General features: G+C 38.0%; 1 protein-coding gene across 3 annotated transcripts in view; it reads right to left on the minus strand.

Annotated features, from left to right (window-relative positions):
- Nucleotides 1-19,723, minus strand: part of RARB (retinoic acid receptor beta) — an 851,244-nt gene that overhangs the window by 421,994 nt on the left and 409,527 nt on the right. The window contains exon 1 of one of the 3 annotated variants that reach the window (XM_070433309.1): nucleotides 5,608-5,632. The exons of the other annotated variants lie outside the window; for them this stretch is intronic. The gene's annotated coding sequence lies outside the window, so the exon portion shown is untranslated. Of the gene's footprint in view, nucleotides 1-5,607; nucleotides 5,633-19,723 lie in introns of those variants that run through there. 3 annotated transcript variants of the gene reach the window in all.

Here is a 19,723-nt window from a genome sequence, read left to right on the forward strand (position 1 = left end):
TAATGATATGGAAAGGTCTCCAAGATAAATCTCTAAGTAAAACAAGTGATTTGCAGAACAATATGTATAATATATAAAACACATGTTGAAAAAAATGGTCCAACTAAAAATAATAATTTACTAAACGATAGGGAAATATTTTACATAGATTATAAAGCATCTTAGAATTGGTGAGTAACGGCTAATATCAAACAGCTGGATTTTTCAAATTTGTACAATAAATTTAGATACAATTTCCCCCAACTTCTCCCATAAACTTTCAAATGGTATCCAGCCTTGCATAAATATTCCCCTTCCCTGTCCCCACTCCTCAAAAAAATTCTCAGTCTTATTAGTTATATGCCATTAATGCCTCCCCCACCCCAACATGCTGGACTCTTAATTCTTTCAACAACCATTGTCAAAGACCTAATAATCCTAACCCAAGCATTAGTGAATGAAGTCCAGTGGGGAATTACTTGGAAATTATTAACAAAAACCAGCCACGTTGAGTGAACATGCAACAAAGGGCATTATGGAAATTGGTTAATATACTGATTTGCTTAAAATTATAATGTTGAAAAAATAATTACAGGGTCAGGGAAATGATGCCAATTAGGTAGCCCAGTAACGGGAAGGAGGCAGGGGAGAAGTCACTTTGCCATCCATAAACCAGGCCTTCCCTTCTCAGGCAGCCAGGGCCTGCTCTCTGCCATAAACACGGAACTATTTGGAAGATGAAGATTCCAACCACATTTAGATTCTCAGGAGAAAACAAAAGGTGCCAGTTAAGAAGAAAGACACCACCATTAACTTCAAAGCACAGGAAGGAAGGACCGTAAATGACTAAAGTAAAGTCAGATGACAATACTATTGCTTTTATTTTGCTCCAGGGGCCGATTTCTTCCTTTTCCTTTTTTTTTTTGCTTTTTGATGGTGCGGTACTCTGGCCACCCCCAGAAAGATTCCAAAATCCTCCCTCGGTTTTTTTAGCCCTGCAGTTGGCAACCTACACTACCAGGAAATCCATCTTTAATACAAATCTGAATGCCTTGAACTGTCCTTTGAGTTTAAATATATTTCCCCTGAGCTCTGGCCTCAGTAAAAATAGCAGACAGCTGCTCACCATGTCCCACACCATACACATGTTGGGAGGAAGTATGGCCAAGGGGGTTGGCTTGCATCAGAATTACTTGGAAAGCTTGTTCAAACAGATTTCTGGACTCCACCCCCAGAGTTTCTGATATGTAGGTCTGGTACGGAATCCAAAAAGTTGCATTTCTAAGAAGTTCCCTTAGGTACTGATGCTGCTGTTTCAGAGACCATACAACAAGAACCACTGACCTCAATCCATCCCAAACCTGCTATCTCAAAAGTGATGGGCAGTGATTCCCAAACTCTGTGGCATCTCAGAATCACCTGAAGATCTTGGAAAATTCCAATGCATTTTTTAAATAAAGATTGGTGAAAGAAGAATGAATGGACTAGTTTATTTTATTTTAATATATTTTATTGATTTTTTTTTACAGAGAGGAAGGGAGAGGGATAGAGAGTTAGAAACATCGATGAGAGAGAAACATCCATCAGCCGCCTCCTGCACCCTCCCTACTTGGGATGTGCCCGCAACCAAGGTACATGCCCTTGACGGGAATCGAACCTGGGACCCTTGAGTCCGCAGGCTGACGCTCTATCCACTGAGCCAAACCACTTAGGGCTCCAATGCATTTTATACCAAGTAAATCAGAATATCTATGCAGGCATATGCTTTTTTTCCAAGCCAAGAATCAGTACTTTTCAAAGATCTCCAGGCAATTGCAATATATAGCAGAGTTTGGGAACCATTGAACCTTGGGATGAGGCCTAGAGATGAAGGGAAAGCACATTACACCAGAGGCCAGAAGGAAGAAGAACAGTTCTTATTAATTGTGACCTTGGGACAATCATTTTATTTCCCTTGTTTCTTTTTTCTCATCCATCAAACAAGATGACTATCCCTTTCCTTTTCTCTCAAGAATCAATAGCAAGAAAAATATATAAAACAAGTAAACTGTTTTTGAAAATTAGGAAGTGGCCGAGAGATGTAGCACATGTCTAGGGAGGCAGTGTTGCCAAGAGTAAGATGCGAAGGCTTAGACATCAGAAGACCTGGGTCAGCACCCTGATTCCGACTAGCTCTGTGACCTGAGCAAGTTAATCTAACTGCTCTGCATTACAGTTGCCTCCCCTTTAAAAAGAGAATGGGGTTTGTTGTCCTCCACATGGGGTTCCTCAAAGGCAATTTTGCTATCTGCCCACGACATTATGGGTGCTCAAGAGATGACTGTTATAGCATATCTGATGAATGATACTACACATGTCATCATTCCTTGATATGGAGAAGGCATCCCCTTGGGAAATATTTCAAAGAGAGGTTAGTGAAATTAACAGTGGAAACTCTAGAAAACATCATTAGATAGACCTCCCAAAAGAGACAATAGACAATTGTGGGGGAGTGAAGATGCAACTCAGTTTAAGCAACTCAGTGGCTGGGTCTTAAAGCAGCAGGGTCCTTACAATTACAGTCTCATCATCCATTCCTCCAGTGGCTGGACAATACCCATGTATAAGCTGGTTTGCTCCTTGGACACTGCACGTTAGTCTGAGTTTGGGGGTACCTTCAGATTTTCTACCTGATGATTTGTTTTGTGTTTTCTCCTGGACTAGCCAGCAAACTCCTTGAATATTACAATGTTCATATTTTCTTAGCACACCCATGAGCCAACAATTCTGGGTGTTTGATAGCCATCAATTTCTGCACTCATTTTTCACAATGCCCCCTTCTAATTTATCCTCCACACAGCTTCTGGAACAATTTTTTAAAAATCCAAATTCCATCTCTCTATTTAAAAGTCTTCCAAGGTTTCACATGGTGCATAATAAGGTCCAGCTTAACTTCCTAGAGCAGTTTATAAGGTTCCTTGCGCTCTTGCTCCTGCCGACCTCCCTACGCTTGGCAGAAGGGCAATAGCCATGACTTTGGTGTCACTGAGATTTGGGCTTGAAATCCAGCTCAACCTCTGACAAGCTATGTACCTACCAACGAGTTCCATAATCTCCCTGAACCACAGTTTATTTACTTGAAAAATGGGGAGAAATACTATCTCCTTTCAGGTTTGTTGTGAGACTAGAACGACTCAATGAGAAATGCCTGGCATATTATATATTTCCCTGGCCCGGGAATTGTGGGCTCCCTCAAATACTCTATGTGACCTTTGTGTCTGGTTACCTTTGAACAGGCATGTTCCTACCTCATCAGCTTGGAAACCTCTCATCTTTTAAGACCCAGATGAACAAGGTCACTCACTTCTGTGATGGCTCCTTGACTTACACATGCAAAGCTACTTCCTCTCTTTGGTGCCACTGCCATCTTGGAACAAAGTTTTATCTGTCTCACTCCAATGCAATTAATGGTTTATATGCCTATCTCTCAACCCAGATAGAGGGTATCATAAAGATCAGGGACCATCTCATGATCAATGTTAGCTAAATGTCTCCTTCCTCACAGTTTGTCCTTTGTTATTTGTGCAAGTTCACTCAGAGCCTGTAAATTCATAGAGGGTGTCTTATACCCTTGCTACCCATAGACCAGGAACCCTGACATCACCTGGGTCCTGAGAAATATCCTTCCTTCCTTTCACCAATAAAAATTAAAGTGGAAACAAAACAAACCAAAATCTATTCCAGTCCAGATACTTGCATAAAAGGAGAAAAATCTGCGCGAGTTTTCAGTAGTGCTAAATCACAGAACTAAAACTGAAACAAGTAAAACCTAATCTTCCAGTGGAGAAGGTAGCAAAAAGAAAAAAAATTTATGTAGAATAACATGTTTACTATGAGCAAGGGAGTTCTAATTTACCACCTGTTTAGAGCAAGGGATGGCCATGACAGGAGACGAATCCAAAGTCAATACCACTGTGAGCCACACATGTGCTCGAAGTGAGGACCGAATGCCATTTAATTGAACACGTCAATTGGAATATTGTAATTTAAAATCCCTTTTCTCCCACTTCTCTGCAATGCTATAAAGAACGCCATGTAGTTGTTCTGAGCTGTAGGCACAGTCCTCTCTTCCTACCTCCTATCTTAACATTAGAGATGGAACCAGGGCACAAGGAAAAATGACCTGTGCTTCAACCATCTTCCCTCAACACCTAGAACTCAGGTTCAGGTGACACTGTGATTTGGGATTCCATTCAGTGGAAGCATGTCCCTACAACCAATAGCACAACAACACACTTCTCAGAGACATATTTCATTGCAAAACAAGGTATTCATAAAACTTCTACACAATTGTCAATGTTGTCTTACATTCTTTTCTGGGGGAAAAGATAAGGAGCAAGCATGTAATTTGAGTCGAGATTACAATTTCCAGGTAATGGCCTGGCTTCAGTGGTGGCCTGGGGCTGGGGCTGGAGTTAACAGAGATGCCAGCCCTTCTCACACGCCAGGAGAGGTGGTCTTAGAAACAACAGCAAACATGAAAGTCAGAGACAACTCATTTTTACTTCCATTTTCCCTAAATTCTGGACGAATGCCTGCCTACAAATTAGCAGAATAGAGACACTTTATTCAGAAACAGAGCCTCCTTTTTTCCCCCCTTTCTTCTTAAAGAACTTGGGCAAACAAATGAACAAAGAGTCCTAACTGAAACTACGAGAAAAAAGGCATCTGGAGTATTTGCTTTGCCATCTTGTTCTCAAAAAAACTCAAACACCACAATAGTTTGCAACCTTTTTGGTTGGTTACTTTTTTCCTTCACTTAACAGATGGGATGAAGATTTTGTGAACTTTTCTAAGCAACCGACAGGACCGCCTCCTCTCTCCTAAGTGCCCCGTCAGCAGATTCCTGGAGCCTGGGCTGTAAAAGCACTTGTTTCCACTTTCCCCCCAATCGCAAAAAGATGCCTCTTAAGCTATAGTGAGGCAGAGCACAGCCATTCAATTATTCAAATACTAGAAGTCTATAAAAGAACATTGCGCCGCAATTGGTTTCTTAATTTGGGTGAAACGGCATGCCCAAACACATCCCCAGATCCTGAAGATAAATCTCCATACATCTTCTGATTCAAGCACATCGCAGGATGCATTTTTATCAATTTTGAGATAGCTTGCAGAATACTCAGAGCACAACAACATGATCACAGCATCACACAGGGAAAAATAAACCTCAAATTAAACCTTTTTTACACGGCTATTGATAGTAGCAACAACAGATTTTATTGTTTGCCTTTTTTTTTCCTATATACAGATGTTCAGATTTCAATTTCCAGAATGGTTTTAAACGTATCCAACTGTTTTAATGTGACAAATGCCTTTTTAGCGCCCACTCCACAAATATTCCAGGCATACTTAGCTGCGTGCATTTATGTCTACAACCACTCAGAGGATAAGCGGGGGAAAACCTAACCAAACTAAAACCAAACGAGGAGATAATCGTGAAGCCTATAAAATTTGCATCTAGCCCATGCGAAACAGATGGTGGATTTTGTCGAAGGCATAAGGCAGTGAACTGTCCAGTTTAAGCTCTTTCCTAGAAAAGAAAGGCAAGTCACAGAGTCTGCGCCCTTCTCCTCTTCGACAAGCACTCACCTGTGCTTAGAAAGAGGGCAGGAGCTTGAGAATTCATTTTCCTAAAGAAATCACAAAAATCCCAGGATAGGCTGAGCTCAGCTTCCAACCTTTGCCATCAGGAGACAGTGCATCCTCATACCTCAGAAAGCAGTCCGCATAGCACAGTGCTCACATTCGATTCTCCCTACATCTTGCAAAAAAAAAAAAAAAAAAAAATGCCTTTCACTCACTTGTGCGGATATCTTTATTGTAGTTGACATGGGCCTGCCCAGGGGACCGACTTGTTGTTCCATAAAGATCCTTAAATAGGCACTACCGATGAAACATTTAATCCAAGACTTGAGATCAAATGGCTGCTACTGCCAGGGACACCGAGAGAAAAATCTATTCCCCAATTAAATAATTGCACGCAAAGCTAGTATGGTTCATTATGTCATTTAACCTAGCACAGTTTTTCTGGAACACAGCCAACAGGCTTCAGATTTTACTTTAATAATATGTATGTAGTACTTTGGAGATCGTGGATTATTTTAAACATTTCTTGAAGGAAACCATCTCTTCCCCCCACATGAAAAATGGAGTGTGAGCTTGAACAAGCGATGCTGGTGATGATACACCGCACGGCAATTATTCATTTCAGCACATATTGGCTGTTTCTGAAATTTTTCTCTGCTTACGATGAAAATATTCCACATCATTGCTGGGGGAGGGGGATTTTTGTCTCCTTAGTATCATGAATATTTTATTTTTGCCTAATATGAACTGTTTATATAGGAAGTGAAAGTAGATTTATGGACTCTATATTAAAGGGCTATATCCCAAAAGTCTAATAAAAAATCTTATCCCCTAAGGCAAAAACATCCACATTTAGATGACAGCATCAGACAATGGGTGGGTGGTTCAATGGAGAACTTCCCGAATGACATTTTGTTCTGAAGCTTCAACTTCTTAAGAGCACAGGGGATTATGAATAAAGTGATGGGATTTTTTTTTTTTTAAGAGAGGAAGTTACACACTGAACATAGGTAGTGAAATAGTTCTTAAGATTAGAGCATGTGTGAAAAATAAGTTACATACTGGTGTGTTGTTGTCTTTTAAATACCGGTATGGAAATGCAAAGCTGTTAGAACTAAGAGCAAATATCAGAAGATTGGAGAGGATTAAAAATATCCTACACACATTAGAATCTTTCCTCCAATCCTTGTTTTTCCCAAGAAAGAACGAAAACCCACTCAAGTGCATGCTTCTCATCTCTATAAGGTTTATTTTGAATGAAGCTCTCTGATGACATGCAAAGGTGCCAAGTTCTTTCTGATGGGAAGTGAGATCAGTTTGTCTCTCACCCCTTTCAAGGGAATGGATTTTTAATTCTTCCAAGTTGTTCCATGTCCGTGTTATTTTGCGCTTTCATTCAGATCAGCTATGGATTTTAATTACTGCGTTCTGTCGTTTAGTTAATGAATATTTTCCTGATAAGTCACATCAGCAGGCCTGCATTGAAGTCACAGCCCACTTAGGTCAATGCTAAGGAACTGTTCTCCGAGGTCTATTGATTCTTGTGCCATTAAGTGGGCACACTGAGTGCTAATGTACCAACATCTGGGAGCTGTCCTTCTTCTAATTTCAAAAGATTCTGATCTAACAAGGAATACAATCTGTGAAAAATACTTCTTCCATTCTGACTTTAGCGTCGTCAGGAATACAATCTGTGAAAAATACTTCTTCCATTCTGGCTTTAGCGTCGTCATTCACATGGGAACTATTTATCACTTCAAACTCCTTTAAAGAGGAGGAAATGAATTCAAAATGTTCTTGGCTTGCTATTGCTGAATCTCCCTGAGATAAAACAATGCAAAATAAAACAAATACCTTTAAATAATGCCTACATCAGTATGTGAATTAAAAAAAAATGCCTTACAGCATGCTTGCCTCAGACCACTTTAGTGCCACTTCAATGGTAAGTGTTGTTTACTTAGCGAATAGAGTTAACTGATATTAAGCAGTATTTCAACATAATTTGAGATATTTTTGTGGGATATGATCCAGTCCCCACCAGTGCTTACAACTCCCTTTGATTTTCTTTGTTACTTCCTTTATTTATCCCTGCTGGATCAACATTCTCAATCACTAAAATACTTTGTGTAAATAAACCACCTAAAATCTCCTCTATTTAGTGATATATTACTCCGATTTGGCATTATAATTTATTTACATATATAATACTTAATTTTTTTCTGATTAGGCTATTGAAATATCACAAAACATCTTTAGCTGGCAGGGTAAATTTTATGGAGGAAACCCAAAATAAACCAAAGACAAATTATAAAGTCTGATATCTTCACAACGAATATGACAGAGAAAAAAATGGGCTGACTCTAGTCTTTCCAACCCTTGAGAAGAATCTCTAATTACTTTCAGAACCTTCCCATCAATCTTTGCATCTTGAAGAAATGTACAACTGAGAATTTCACTGACTGTTTTTGAACAAGTAGCACCTAAAGGGGGCTGGATGAGCAGAGAGCATGACCTTAAATTCAGCAAATACTAGAATGACAGGTATCACAAGCTACATTGTGATGAAGCTGCCAAAAAGAAAAAAAAAAAGTACTTTCTTTCTTTTTTCATTATTAGAAAAAAAAAAAAAAGACGTGTGCTATTTAAAAAGAGCTTTCAACTACTCCCCAGTCAGCGACTGAGCCACTTGTCAGGGACTCTCAACAGCTTTTCAATATTAATAATTTGTAGTACTAATGTCAACTTTTGCTTTTGGGGGAGCAAATATAGCTGGCTCACCAAATAACTCAACTCTTTTTTTTTAAATAAACGCCTCACAATGAATACATTTGCTTTAACATCTATTCTTTTGATAAGCCATCTTGAGGTGGTCTGACTTTTGTTTTCTTTACTTTCACAAACACGCTCCTCACCATGATTAATGGCCTCCCATTGGGTATATGGGAAATTTCCCAGCCCGGTTCCCTTGAGAATGCCCCTCTACATGGATTTCTAGGCAAAGCTAGATTAAAAGAGGAGGAGCATGAGCTATAGTCGCCCTACCCCACAGCCATCAATTATATACAGTTATAAATCAAAGTTTTCAGCCGAAACAAAGACCAGTGCGGCAAGCAAACAAGGGTGTTCATGGCAAATTGTTTTGAAGCCGAATAAAACTCTTGACGGAAAACAATGGAGTCGGCAAAGCCACCGTCAATATCTCTCTAAAGTTGAGCTGATTTATGAAGAATTAGACATGGTGTATCAAGTCACTGGAGGATTGATTGAGAAAACAGCAAGGCGAAATGTGAATAAACCTAATATAAAACCCAATGAAGCTCTTTCTTGATCACCAAAAGTTTAGCCAAATGATGTTTTTATTCATATGAATTTGAACCCTCACTTTAGATCCCTACTGTGAAATCTCTAATTATTAAACACTCTGTCCCTCCCTCCCTACTTAGTTTTGGTTTCTTTGCTAGCAAATTTCAACCTCCATGTGAACCATGGTTATCAGGCTCATACCTTTCTTTCTATTTTGATCCTACACTTTGCAGAATTTAATTCCACTTGTCTCAGATACTGTTTACATGCCTTCCATAAAACTTTATTTTATAAGGAGAAACAGGGAAATGTTGACTTTTGTAAAAACAAATAGAAATACCATCAGGAGGCAAATCAAGCGCAGAAGGCATGAAATTAAATAAATGATGTTACAGTTTTCTAGGGCTTTTTTATCCTGAAGCTCCAACATTTTTCAAGAGCTTTCTCTTTTAGAACCAGAAATTGCTCACACCTGTAAAACATGTATGTACTTAGGTGAGAGAATAAAAGATAATTCTAATAGCAATGGCCATTACCATTATATTTTTATTGAGCATTTTTATGTGCATTATTTATCAGAACAAAAACTATGAAATTTGACTATTATCCTCTCCATTTTATGGTCGAAGAACCTGATGCATAAAGAGGCTAACTTGCCTGCAGTTGTACGGTTTAGAAATTACACAAGACATAGTGGATTCTGTCTTTGAACCAGGAAGTGTGATTTCTTGAGTGTCTGATCTTTTTTAAAAAAAAAATAAAAATATATATATATATATATATATATATATATATATATATATATTTCAGAGAGAGAAAGAGAGAGGGAGGAGAGAGGGATAGAAACATCAATGATGAGAGAGAATCATTGATCAATTGCCTCCTGCATGCCCCCTACTGGGGATCAAGCCCACAACTAGGGCATGTGCTCTGACCATGAATCAAACTATAACTTTCTGGTTCATGAGTTGACACTCAACCATAGAGCCACACTGGCCAGGCTTGAGTACATGATCTTAATCCCTACAACTAACCTCATATTTGGGGTAAAATTTAAAAAAAATCTTCCTTAAATCACTCAAAAGTGATTCAAAATCTTCATAAGTTGAACAAATTTCCTAAGGAAAGATATCCTTACTTGCCCCACTCAGCTTCTTACCTTAGCAACTTGTGAGAATAAAATCAATTGATATAGTATATGAACATGGAAGGGAAATCTTTTAAGGTATATAAAACATCTGCAGTTATCTTGCCCATTATTGCTTCCTTTGCCTTAATAACAGAACTGTTTTTTTCATCTGAAAAACCCATTCCATGTTCTTCTGGTAGGAACTGGACAAGTAGTGGGCATATTATACAGGCCTAATCAGAATTAACTACTCACACAGCCAAAGTGTAATATGAGAGATATGATTTGGGCCACTTCTGGGTCCAGACCATTAAGAGGTGAGTGACCCTCGGTTATATTCTTTTCTCTTCTGCCAAGAGACCTGGATAGGTCAACCTGCATTGACCATGCTGACTTATCAAGGGTGAGCAGTGGTCGGCAAACTTAGGCTCGCGAGCCACATGCGGCTCTTTGGCCCCTTGAGTGTGGCTCTTCCACAAAATACTGACTTCTGCGCATGGGCCACGAAGTTTCAATCGCAGTGTACATGCGCACCCGCACGTGGTATTTTGTGGAAGAGCCACACTCAAGGGGCCAAAGAGCCGCATGTGGCTCGTGAGCCGCAGTTTGCTGACCACTGGTGTAGGGTATGGCAAAGTCACAGGATGGAAGGAGCCTGCATCCTTGAATCATTACATGGAAGATACCTCCAACTTAAACAGCCACAAGAAATAAACTTCCATCAGATTAAAGCTTTGTATAGTTCCGTCTATTTTTTACAGCTATTCAGCCTACCCTAAGTAATACAATAACAATGCAATAAAATTGAGCTATATTTTAAGTTTGTATTATTTCATTTGTCAGAATTAAGATCATGAAAATAAATTTGGGACAAATAGTCCTTCCTGAGAATCGAAGATGGCGGCATAGGTAAACACCGGAGACTGCCGCCATAAACAACCACTTCAAAAAATACAACTAAAAGTCGGAACGGACATCAACCAGAACCACAGGAAGGCTGGCTGAGGAGAGACTCTTCAACTAGAAGCAAAAACAACAGCATTCCGACGCACAGAGGAGGCGCAGTGTGGAAAATTTAAAGGTACGGCGGTGCGGTGGTGAGGCGGTGCGCGCGCAAAGCAGGCTGGTGGCTGAGGGCGCGGTTGCCGTTTTCACTCAGGAGTGAGTCTCAGACTCTGGGCTACAGATCCAGGCGAGTCTCTAGGGACCCAGACTCAAACGGGAGAAGCGGGACTGTCTGGCTACGGCCCCTCCAAGGTTTGCAGCGGTTTCTGGGACAGAGAGGCAGAGCCCCTGGGGACGAACTGAGAGCGGCCATAGCTGCTCCCTCCCCCCGCCCTGTTGAGCCCGCCCCGCCCAAACCCTGCGCAGAGCCATTTGCCGATCGCCTCAGGCAAGGGCTGGACTAGCGCCTCCCCAGAAGACAGACGCTTTCCAAACAGCTGATTCCTACAGCCAGTCAGCCTGGTGGTCAAATCCCTCTAGTGTTAACTACAACAATTAAGGCTTGGCTAGAACAAGACTGTGCACAGAGACCACAAGGGGGTGCACCAAGAAAGCACAAAAGATGCGGAGACAAAAAAACATGACAGAAATGGAGGATATGGAGCTAAGAATCGCAATTTTGAGGGCTTGCCATAAATTTGTGCAGAGCCTCATGAAAACTAATGAGACCCTCGATGCTACGATAAAGAAATTAGAAAGTAAGCATACACGGACTGAAATAAAGAATATTATACCCAATAGCAGACCAGAGGAGCACAAGAATCAAACCAAAGATTCGACAAAAAACACCCAATTGGAAAAGCAAAATGAAAAAAGAATCCGAAAGTGTGAAGATAGTGTAAGGAGCCTCTGGGACAGCTTCAAGCGCACTAATATCAGAATTATTGGAGTGCCAGAAGATGAGAGACAGCAAGATATTGAAAACCTATTTCAAGAAATAATGGCAGAAAACTTCCCCCTTCTGGAGAAAGAAATGGACTTACAGGTCCAAGAAGCGCAGAGAACCCCAAACAAAAGGAATCCAAAGAGGACCACACCAAGACACATCATCATTAAAATGCCAAGAGCAAAAGACAAAGAGAAAATCTTAAAAGCAGCAAGAGAAAGAGGCTCAATTACCTACAAGGGAATACCCATACGACTGTCAGCTGATTTCTCAACAGAAACTTTGCAGGCCAGAAGGGAATGGCAAGAAATATTCAAAGTGCTAAATACCAAGAACCTACAACCAAGATTACTTTATCCAGCAAAGCTATCATTCAGAATTGAAGGTCAGATAAAGAGCTTCACAGATAAGGAAAAGCTAAAGGAGTTCATCACCGCCAAACCAGTATTATATGAAATGCTGAAAGGTATCCTTTAAGAAGAGGAAGAAGAAGAAAAAGGTAAAGATACAAATTATGAACAACAAACATGCATCTATCAACAAATGAATCTAAGAATCAAGTGAATAAATAACCTGATGTACAGAATGAACTGGTGATTATAATAGAATCAGGGACATAGAAAGGGAATAGACTGACTATTCTTGGGGGGAAAAGGGGTGTGGGAGATGCGGGAAGTGACTGGACAAAAATCATGCACCTATGGATGAACACAGTAGGTGGGGAGTGAGGGTGGAGGGTGGGGTGGGAGCTGGAAGGAGGGGAGTTATGGGGGGAAAAAAGAGGAACAAATGTAATAATCTGAACAATAAAGATTAAAAAAAAAAGAAGAAGAAAAAAAAAAGAAAAAAAAATTTGGGACAAATATGAATAATTATGGAGGGGCTGGGTCAGGAACAAGTAAGATAGAAAAAAGATAACAAAGCCAAGAATTTCTAATTTCAATATTGAAAGGAAACAGGTCTCTATCAAGACTAAGAAAGTAAATGTTTTAAATTGGAAGTTTTTATCTTCAGTTTTGTGCTCTGGAAATAAAAAAAGAACATAAATTAAATGGGTAAGGGTGTAAAAAAGTTGGCAGAGGCCAGGTAAGAGGCTGAAAAAAAGAAAATGTATAGGAAAGAAGAAAGGAAGAAGAGAAGAGAAATGTGAGAGTGGTTAAATAAAATTAAACTAATAATATCAACAAATATAGTTCTTACTAAAATCTAGAAGCTCCTTTGTAAATAATTTATTTTGATTTTTCCCATCAATGTCAATGGATAAAAACAGACTCATTACTAAATAAAGGAGAAAAACTGAAAAGCTAAATTTATTTAACTTTAAATTTCTTGATATGATGCCTAATCATTCTGTTGTTGTTTTTTGTTGTTATTGTTAATTTTTTTTTTGTGTTTCCCACATTTCTTAAAGAAATTCTGCTTTATACTTCAAATAGATGACACTGTTGCTTGCTAAAGGATAAATCCCAATTGATATAGTAATCCAGTATTTTTTAACTTCAGGTGGCACATCTATAGTCATTGCCTTTGGCATTCTGCTTTTGAAAAGATGCATGCTTTATGCCATCTTCAAAATAATGGAACCTCTTAATCTGTAGATTTAACTGAAAGGGCTGCAAACTCATAATTTTATAATGAAAGGACAGTACCCAAATTATTTCTTATTTGTCATGGTTCTTACATAAAAATGTATTGCAGCATTTAGTGAAGTGGTGGCAAAAATGTGGATATTTAGGAAATTAAATTGATTTATGGTGACAAATACAAGTTGGCAAATGCTCTTTTAAAAAGGTACTTAAAACAAATTGACTTCAAAATCCAATAAAAATTTTAGATGAAGATAAATATACACATTAAAAATAAAAATAATCTATAGAATGTGAAACAAATGTTCAAAACCCCAAACAGATGGAATGTAAAAAACGGAAAAGTACAAGAGCAATATAATTAAAGTCAGAGAAATAATAGAAAATATATCCTCTTTCATTTTCTGATGAATCCTAAAAGAACAGCTTATACATCCCATTTTAAGTAGTATTTCAAAAGCCCCTCTACAAATTCCAGTAATTTATCTAGCCATAAAAAAAATCTGAGAATAGTTTGTTCTATAAAGAAAGATTAGTTATTTAATCATTAGTCAAATACTATTCTCATCCAAAGAGTGAAACTCACTGAGGTCTAGCAGAGAATACCTACTGGTAGTGGAGAAATAAATGAAGATTTCAAAGGTCACACAGTACTTTGAAATTTTTCAATTTTGTTCAAAGTGGATAGACTTCCTTGAGTAGCAAGATCATCCAGGGGAAACTTTATAAAAGTCATGCTTTAGAAGAATGGCAACTGTTGCCTATAATATAAGCTACTTTAGATTTGTCCCAACAAAGCCTGAAACCAAACTGAAAGTCCAGATACTTAATGGCCTACTAGAACACAACCCAGACATCCTCAAAGGGTGATAATATAAGCCAAATTCCCAATAACACAGCATTTACCATGTCTAGTACAGATTCAGAAATTAATAGGCAATAAAAGAAGCAGGGAAATAAATAACCATGAGAAATAAAACAAAATGTAGAACACAGACATGACACAGATGTTAGAATTAGCAAGTAATAATTTAAAAGGTTATTATAAAGAATTTTAATAATTTAAATAAAATATGGACATAATAAGTGAACAAATAGCAAATCCCAAGAAATAAATACAAACTATAAAAGAACCAAATAGAAATTCCAGAATGGAAATACAATGTCTGAAAGAAAAAATTCACTGGATGAGATCAATAGCAGATTAAAAATTGCAAAACAAACAAACAAAAAAAACCACCAGTAGACTTGAAGAAAGGTAAATAGAAACTGTCTAAAAGTGAAGCATAGAGAAAATTAAAAGAAAAAAAAATAGAGCCATTTTATGGGACAACATAAAATGATATATCAGACATGTAACTGAAATCTCCAAAAAAGAGAAGAGACAGATTAGGGCAATAGAATCATATTTGAACAAAATAGGTAATGATATTCCAAATTATTATTTCAAAATACTTTTTTAACTATCAAGATTTGAGGAGCTAAATAAAACGATAAGATAACTACAAGAAAAACAAAACCTTAAGCACATATTAAATACTGAAAACAAAGGTAAAGAGAAAAAAAAACACAGCCACAGAGGATAAGATATATTACATGGCGAGGAACAATAGCGAGAATAACAGCTCTATCAGAAATAATGCAAGCCAGAAGAGAATGGAACAACAACTGTAAAGTACTGAAATTAAAAAAGAAAAGAAAAACAAAACTAGACAACTTATAAGCTTGAATTCTATATCCAATAAAAAATATTCTTCAAAACAAAGGTGATACAAATACACTTTCAGATTAACAAAAGTTTCAATACTTGGAAGCTGGGGATGGGCATTATAATAAACTAGAGGCCCGGTTCACAAAAATTTGTGCATTTGGGGGTGGGGGTCCCTCAGCCTGGCCTGTGCCGTCTCGCAGTCTGGGACCCCTTGGGGGATGTCCACCTGCTGGCTAAGCCTGCTCCCCGGGGGATCGGGCCTAAGCTGGCAGTCAGACATCCCTCTGGCAGCCCAGGAGCCCTCAGGGTTTGTCCACTTGCCAGCGGGGAGTAGGCCTAAGCTGCAGTCGGACATCCTTAGTGCTGCTGAGGATGTGGGAGAGGCTCCCGCCACCACCGCTGTGCTGGCAGCCATCAGCCTGGCTTGTGACTGAGCAGAGCTCCCCCTGTGGGAGCATACTAACTACCAGGGGGCATCTCCTGCATTCAGCATCTGCCCCTTGGTGGTCAGTGTGTGTCATAGTGACCAGTCATTCCCAGTTGTTCTGCTGTTAGGGTCAATTTGCATATTACCCTTTTATTATATAGGATGTCACAGAGAAACTTCTGAGCTGACTATGCCCCCTGGGTTCAGTGAAGAGGAAGCAGACAGAAATGCCCATCTTTCAGTCTTCCCATAAACGAGGTATGCTCACCCTGGCCAGTTTGGCTCAGTGGATGGAGCGCCGGCCTGCCGACTGAAGGGTCCCAGGTTCGATTCCAGTCAAGGGCATGGACCTTGGTTGCAGGCACATCCCCAGTAGGGGGTGTGCAAGAGGCAGCTGATCAATGTTTCTCTCTCCTCTATGTTTCTGACTCTCTATCCTTCTCCCTTCCTCTCTGTAAAAAAAATCAATAAAATATATTAAAAAAAAGAGGTATGCTCACCTTGATAGCTGCTGCCTGATGATTCAGCTTCCAATCAGCTTGCATCTAGTTGCTTACTGAGACCCTCCTTTTTGGGACACTGACAAGTCAATTACTGGGAGCCATAAGGACAAAGAAGACTGCTTAAACAATCAGAAAGCTTTGAGAGATATCCAAGACTTAGAGCAGGGTTGAACTATAAGTTTCATCTCTTATGTGAGACCACTCCTTCAAGACTTGGAGAAGTGGCAATTTTATCAGTTGTGTAAAAACCAAGACAGAGTCAAGGAAAATGAAGCAAGATAGGCATCTGTTTCAAACAAAAGAATAAGATAAAAACCTCAGAAAAAGACATTAGTGAAATGGAGATGAGCGACTTACCTGACAAAGAGTTGAAAATAACAGTAATAAAGATACCACAGTCAGAAGAACAATGCCTGAATAAAGTGATAATTTCAACAAAGAGATAGAAAATATAAGAAAGTACCAAATGGACATCACAGACCTTAACAATAAAACTGTACTAAAATATTTGATAGAGGGCTTCAACAGCTAACTATGTGAAACAAAAGAATGAATCAGCCAATTTGAAGAGTGACAAAAAGAGAAGCAAAACAGAACAACAGCAATAAAAGAAAAACAAAAAGTGGAGATAGCATAAGAGACTTATGGAACAACATCAAGAAGATCAACTTAGCCCTAACTGGTTTGGCTCAGCGGATAGAGTGTCAGCCTGCGGACTCAAGGGTCCCAGGTTCGATTCCGGTCAAGGGCATGTACCTTGGCTGCAGGCACATCCCCAGTAGGGGGCGTGTAGGAGGCAGCTGACCGATGTTTCTCTCTCATCGATGTTTCTAAGTCTCTATCCCTCTCCCTTCCTCTCTGTAAAAAATCAATAAAATCTTTTTAAAAAAAGAAGACCAACTTAAAATAGACTATTATATATCTCAAATGTGTCACGTAAGCTGCATGGGAACCACAAAGCAAATACGTATAGCAGATACACAAAAGATAAAGAAAAAGGAATTTAAGTATACCACTAAAGAAAGTCATCAAATTACAAAGAAAGAGATCAAGAGAAAAAGAAATTATTAAACAAACACCCCCCCCCCCAAAAAAAATTAACAAAATGACATTAAATACTTGCCTATTAATAATTACATGTAAATGGACTAATTCTCCAAAAGACAGAGTGACTGGATGTATAAAAATCGACTTAACTATATACTGTCTATAGGTGATTCACTTGAGCTTTAAGAGCACACAGAAACTGAAGGGATAGAAAAGATATTTCATGCAAATGAGAATAAAAGAAACCTGTAGTAGCTATACTTATTTAGACAAAATAGACTTTAAGAAAAGACTGTAATATGAAACAAAGGTCACTATATATAATGATAAAGGGGCCAATCCAATAAGAGCATAAAACATTTGTGAATATTTATGTACTCTACATACAAGCACCTAAATATATAAAGCAAATATTAGCAGAAATAAAAAGAGAAATAGATAGCCATACAATAACAGTAGGGAACTTTAATATCCCACTTTTAACAATGGATAGATCATTCAGACATAAAATCAATAATGAAACATTCGACTTAAATGACACGTTAGTTCAGATGAACTTAGCAGACATTTACAGGACATTTCATCCAGAAGCAATGAAATTCACATTCTTCTCCCGCATACATATAACACTCCCCAGGATAGGTTATATGTTAGGCCCCAAGACAAGTCTTAATAAAATCAAGAAGATTGAAATCATATTTTCTGACCACAATGGTATGAAACTAGAAATCAACCCTGCCAGTGAAACTCAGAGGTTGAGCCACAACATATGAACCAGGAGATCAAGGTTCAATTCCCATCCAGGGCATAGCCTAGGTTGTGGGCTCCAATCCCAACAGGGGGCATACAGGAGGCAGTCGATCAATGATTCTCTCTCATCACTGGTGTTTCTATCTCTCTCTTCCTCTCTGAAATCAATAAAATATATTTTTAAAAACATAAATTAGAAATAAATTATGAGGTAATCTGGAAAAAAGCACAAATATATGTATGTTAACATGTTACTGAATGATCAAAAAGAAATAAACTTAAAAAAATATCTCGAGATAAATGAAAATGGAAACACAACATGCCAAATTTTATGGGACCCAGCAAAGCAGTTCTAGGAGGGCACTTCACATCCATAAATGCCTACATTAAGAATAAAAATGTAGTATAAAAATGAAATAACAAAAATGAAAACCAAGAAATAAATAAAATTAAGACAAAAAAACAGAACAGAAATAAATAAAATGGAGACTAAGATAATAATAGAAAAGCTTAATAAAACTAACAGCTGGTTTACTGAAAAAAAGATAAACAGAACAGACAAACTTTTAGATAGACTCACCAAGAAAAAAAGAGAAAGGACTCAAATAAATAAAATCAGGAATGAAAGAGGAAATGTTATAACTGATAACTCCAGAAATATAAAAAGCATGAGACTCTGAGGGAGAATTGTGTGCCACCAAATTAGACATCTGAGGAGAAACACATAAATGCCTAGTACCATACAACCTACTAAGACTGCATCATGAAGAAATAGAAAATCTGAATAATTTCTGGTAAGAAGAGGGACTCAGTAATAAAAAATTTCCCAAAGTAGACATACCAGATTATTTCACTGAGTAATTCTCCCAAATATTTAAATTCTTCCATGCTCATACAAGGAAGGGAATATTTCCAAACTCATAAGGCCACCTTTACACTAACACCTTCACCAGACAAGAATGCCATAAGAAAAGAAAATTACAAGGCCAATATCCCTAATTAAAATAGATACAGAAATCCTGAACAAAATGTTATCAAACCAAACTCAACAACACATTGAAAGAATAATACACCATGATCAAGTGTGATTAATTCCAAGGATGCAAGGATATCTCAATATACATGAATCAATCAATGTGATATACTGCATTGATAAAATTTAGGATAAAATTATATAATAATCTCAACAGATGCAGAAAAAGCTTTTGGCAAAATGCAGCATCTACTTATGATAAAAACTCTCAACAAAGTGGGTTTAGAGGGAATGTACCTCAACATGATAAAGGCGATATATATCAAGCCTACAGCTAACATCATGCTCATCAGTGAAAAACTGAAACCTTCTCCTTTAAGATCAAGAATGCCCACTCTCAACACTTTCATTCAACAAAATACTGGAGCAATTAGACAAGAAAATAAATAAACACAAGTCATCCAAATTGGGGAAAAAAAGAAGTACAACTGTGTCAATTTGCAGATGACACATTATATAGAGAAAACTCTAAAGAGTACCAAAAAACTTAGAATAAACAAATTTAATAAACTGTCAAGATCCATAGTGATATACAAAAACCAATGACATTTCTAGACACTTAATAAACTATTGAAAAGAGAAATTTAAAAAATATCATAATTGCACTGAAAATAATAAAATACTTAGGAATAAAATTTTCCCAGAAGGTGATAGACTTGTACATTAAAAACATAAGACATTGATGAAAAAAACGAAAAAGACAAAAATAAATGGAAGTATATTTCATGCTTATGGATTA

Source organism: Myotis yumanensis, unplaced genomic scaffold, assembly GCF_028538775.1.
Source record: "Myotis yumanensis isolate MYYU_CA2020_CCGP unplaced genomic scaffold, mMyoYum1.0.hap1 SCAF_14, whole genome shotgun sequence".
NCBI lineage: Eukaryota > Metazoa > Chordata > Mammalia > Chiroptera > Vespertilionidae > Myotis > Myotis yumanensis.